Source organism: Manis javanica, chromosome 5, assembly GCF_040802235.1.
Source record: "Manis javanica isolate MJ-LG chromosome 5, MJ_LKY, whole genome shotgun sequence".
Lineage (NCBI taxonomy): Eukaryota > Metazoa > Chordata > Mammalia > Pholidota > Manidae > Manis > Manis javanica.
Genome location: NC_133160.1, coordinates 72,671,722 through 72,677,194, shown reverse-complemented (window position 1 = coordinate 72,677,194; position 5,473 = coordinate 72,671,722).

The window sequence follows — 5,473 nt, the reverse complement described above, 5'->3', positions numbered from 1 at the left end:
TCCACCATTACTGTGGGGAAGTGTTTCTCCCATACTCCTGTGGTCCTGGTAATGCTCCCAATTGCAGTACCCTTCCTGCTGGTCGTGAGATGCACTTGAGTATAGCCAAGGGACTGACAAGTTTAGCCAAGGGACACGTGAGACTGATCACGTGTCCCCAGGTGAGCCAATCATATTGTTTAATCACTGTGGACATAGTGATTGAAGCCAAAGGAGGCGTATGGCCCACACAGTGATTGAGGCCAACTAAAGTTCATTTTGATTTTTGAGTTAAAGATGGTGAAATAGTGTTATCAATACCTGAATCAATGAGGAGCAAAAGTGGCCTAAAGTTAGAGGAGTCTTATTCCTTATAACATAGATAGGAAAAAGCAATTTGGGAGGGGTGTTCAAGTTATCCTGGTTATCAGGAGAGGAGAGCAGGGTAATTCTTTCTCACTAAATCACTGAGTCCCTGGAATCCCAGAGGCCAACCATATCCTTAGACATCCTAACTTCAAAAACAAATAAATTATTTTTATTTAAGCCCTTTTGAATTGTACTAATGTTACAATTAACTGGATGTCACCAGTTATTGAAAGCAGCCTGACTAATAAAAAAATTGATTTGCTACAGAACTGGAAGTAGAATACTTTATGGCATCTGATAATATTTCCTATGTTGCTGAAATAATGTTTAGGATTTACTGTTCAATTTCCTTGATACTAGGGAGATATCTTATGAAGAAATACATAGCTAGAAGAAAAAAATAATGATAGCAAGGCATTTTGAGTATTAAGGATTTATGTGAGCACAAGAACAATTGTGTTAGTGTATTAGCATATTAGTACATACAAATTGTCAAAGTGCTTTGGGGAGTGGGCTGCATTACGTTGAAGATAAAGGTACACTATAACTTCACCAATAAGAGGGAAACAATGTTGATGTTCAACAAACACATCTGTGAAAATGAAAGTCACTAACATTTACTTAACCACCCCCCCACCCCACTGTGGTGTTTTCACATAGGTAGTACTGTTTCCCCTCATATCAGCCCTGTGAAGTAGACATTAGTACCCTTAGTTTGTAGGGATTAAATTCTTTGAGGGCAAGTAGTTTTGCCCAAGGTCATATTGTAGTTCTTTTACCACACCACACAGTCTCTGCTAACAAATGACCAACCAGTTGTTGAGTTTGCAAGTATTTAAAAGGGAGAAATTATAGACATTGTACAGCATAAACAATTTATTGGAAAAATAAAACAAATTTCATTTGAAAAGAGTGCACAGTGTATACAAAGATTGAACTGACATTTGGGTAAGAAAAGAAGAGTCTGTGCATTTTTTTAAAGGAAAAATATGGATTTTTTAGTATATATATAAAAAGAAAAAATCCAGGTGATCTAAATATAGGGCACAAAAAAATCAGTAGATTTTTTAAAACTGAGGAAAAGTTAACATAATTTAGGACAAGTGGTTAATATGATTAATATATGCAAAACTCATAAATCAGTAAAAAGGTAAATGATTCAGTAGCAAAATGAGCAGAGGGCATGGATAGATAATTTTTAAAAAGTACATTAAATGTATGTAAAACCAAGTTACCTAATTAGTTACTATAAATACATATTAAAATAATGATATGTCAGTTTCCAATACACAAAAATGGAAACTGTTTTCAAAGTAACATATTCTACCAAATTGCTCATTAACTGTGGGAAAAGAGCTATCCAACACTGTTAGTAGTGGTATAAATTAGTACCCCTCTTATATGGGGCAGTTTTTACAGTGGGTATCAACAGCCTTGAAGATGTCCACAGGGTTTGACATAATATATTTGAGGGGACAATTTTACTAATCAATTAATCAGCGATTAATAATATCCTAAGACTTACATTGAAAGAATGTTTTTCACAATGTTATTTCCTAAGAAAAAAACTTACATAAATTCAACATCTAACTATAGTGTGTATAATGGAATGTTATTCAACCATGAACTATTCTATAATAATTAAGTGGTAAATTCACTAATAAAATGCAAATATCAATGTTCAACAAATGCACATGTATAAAAGTGAAAGTTATTGGTCTATGATAATTTTTTATAATTTTTTTGTGAACATTTATATATAGATTAACAAATGCAAAGGAAAAATTATTAAAAAGGTGGGATTGACCATTATTAGCTAAGAATATGTCTGAGTTGAAGATAACCACATGTGATACTGTGATTTATAATAAGTAGTATATATTTGGTTTTTGTCCTGTTCCTGGCAGAGAGCTCCTAAAACCTTGGAATTTCCTAGATGATAAAAGCATAAAGGTGTCTTTAGCTATTCGTAAGAAGCCCCTTTCATATTAAGTCCCTTTATTAGCCCACACTTAAATTTATGTTAATGAAGGGACTTCCAGAAAGCTCCTAAGGGTGGGTGCTGGGTGCTGGGCCCAACCACAGGATTAGGGGGTCAGAACTCTCAGTCCCCCACTCCCCGGCCTCCAGGAAAGGAAGAGGGGTTGGAGATTTGAGTTCAGTCACCAATGGACGATGATTTAATCAGTCATGCCTATGTGATGTAGCCTTCATAAAAACCCACAGGACAGGTTTGGAGAGGCTCCCAGTCGGTGAGCACATCCACATGCTGGGAGGGTTGCCCATCCCAGGCCCCCGGGCACAGAAACTCATGCACTCGGGGCCCTTTTTGATCTCACTCTAAGTACCTCTGCATCTGTATCCTTTATAATATTCTTTACAGTAACTGGTAAACATAAGAAAATGTTTCCCTGAGTCTTGTGAGCCACTCTAGCAAATTGATTTAACCCGAGGAAGGGGTCAGGGGAACCTCTGATCTACAGCTAGGAGGTTGGAAGCACAGGTAATGGTGTGGGTACGGTCTGGGGCACCTACCTACGGAATCTGAGGCTGTTAGTCTCCAGGCAGACAGAGACAGAATTGAGTTAACTGCTTGGTGATGTTGAAAGACATATAGCAGACCAAGCTATATGCTGAGCACATGGACAATGTACTGTGATGTGAATAACAGAATTTCTAATCTGAGTGACATTCCTTGTTGCATAAATAAACAATGGGCATTCTAGTAGCCAATCCCTAAGGCCCCGGTCACACCAGGCACAACAGAAAGAGAATGTCTGGGACTTAAAAACGGACAGTGTTATAGGCAGAATTATGTACCCCCGCCCCCCAAATTCATAGACTGAGGCCCTAACCCCCAGTATGTCAGAATGTGACTATGTTTAGAGATAGGGCCTTTTATAGAGGGGATTAAGTTAAAATGAGGCTGTTGCAGTGAACCCTGATCCAGTCTGACTGGTATCCTTTTAAGAGAGGGGATCTGGACACACAGAGAAAGACATGAGGGATGTGCCCACACCGAAGAAAGACATTATGAGAATACAAGGGGAATATGGCTATCTCTGCGAGCCAAGGAGAAAGGCCTCAGAAAAAAAAAAAATGCCTTGACTTTGAAAGAAGATAAATTTCTAGTGTTCAGGCCACCCGAGCAGACTGAGACAGTTGGAGTGGCCAGCCACTGCTTTAATTAGCCCCTCACACATTTCCATTCACTTTCACATGTTTAAGCTGCCTCCTGAGAATATACACATGGACATGTGGCCAAGTTTAGGAAGGATTTGGATTTTCTTCTTTTTACTTTTCTCATTACATTCAAATTTTCCTATTATCCAACTGTGGTTTTGTTATATTCTAAAAAAATATATTTAAAGAAAACAGAAAAACTCCTCCAAGTTAAAAATATTTCAGTTCATCTTAAATGGTTCCTTACATCACACACAAGGGCCCTTGCTCAACAAATCACAGTGCAATTCAACAATATATATAATTAAGTGTCAGAACAAAAATGGGAAATTTAAAGCATTCTCAGGCTTTATCTAATTGACATTCCATAAATTTAGAAATATCCATTTAACTTGACTTTTCCAAACATAATTACAGTAGTTGTGATGTGGACATAGGCTCAGTTTCTGGATCATGTTTTTGATGGCTCTTCTCATATTCCAAAGCTGATAATAATGATAACTTGTATCCTTGCAAAAACATGGCTGCTATTAGTTTTTGATAAGATGTCTTCACCGTGTGTATACATATGTGGGGACACCAAATGTTGAGAGACTACTGAGGGACTTCAGAAGAGGTCTGAAAGGGAGAATGATTCCCGTGGAAATACTGCTGCAAAGGAACATGGACAGTTAGAAGAACCAGCAATGACAAGTGATAAAGAAATACAATATGGGAGAAAAGGATCACATTCAGGATAGAGAAGAAATAAATGCGGTTTGGAGGAAAAAACCAAGATTTATGTGGCTTTTGATCAAATGTCAAAGTACAGGATACAGACAATAAGTAAGTGAACCCACAAGCAACTAAAATATTTTAGTTTATTCCCAACTGACATTCCCAATGACATTTCCTCACTTATCATTGGAAAGAAAAACCATTGAAAATGAAAGTGACTTTATAAATCACTTTGCCCTTCACCAATCAGCATCTAACCTTGCTATGCTTGTATGGTAGAAAATAATGGTTTAAGGCACAAAGTGCTTGGAACTCTGGAAAGACTAGAAAAAAGGATTTTTAGAAAGCCTTTCTTTCTAAATGGATTTGACATAGTGTACTACCCAACTACATGCTGAAATAATTACTTGGATTATAGAAATGTACTTGTATTATTATCGGTTTATGTCTTCCAGATCAATGCACTGGGCCACTTTAGGGAAAGTAACAAAATAATAATAATGATAATGATGATAATGGTGGCTTCTATTTAATGGGATTTTTATGTACTCTGTACTTTAAAGAAAGTTCTAATAATAGCTCAATAGTGTTTAAGTTACAGATGAGGAAACCGAGGGTCAGATAGTTTAAATAGTTTGCTCATAGTCTCAGATCTAGCAAGTGGTAAAGATGGGGTTTGAGTTCAAGTTTCTTTGATTCAGATCACTGGCACTTCCCTTCTGCCTCCCATCTCTGTGACCTCAATACTACCACCCTCTCTTCATCACTAAATGCCTGCTCTCCTGGCCTTCTTTCTGTTCCCAGAATATGCTGGACTTATTCTCATCTCAAGATCTTTTTATTTACAATTCCTTCTATCCAGAAAGCTCTGACTCAGAAAATTCTTCTTTAGAATTGTTCCTTTTGCTTTTTTGGTCTCAATTCAGTATCACCTCCAAAGAATGCCTCCCTAACCACCCCATTTAAAGTAACCCAATTGCCATGACATTAATTAGTTTTATTTTCTGTATGAGGCTTATTACTAACTGACATTTTTGTATTTTTATTTGTGAAAGTGGTTATCTCTCCCCATTCCCCTCATCAAGGATATGAGTACTATAACCTAGAATAGGGCTTTACACGTAATTAGGTATCAACGTAATTAATTAGGTAACACATAATTAGATATTTGAATAATGAATGAATGAATGAATTTAACCCATATGAGAGTTATTTAAAGAAAACA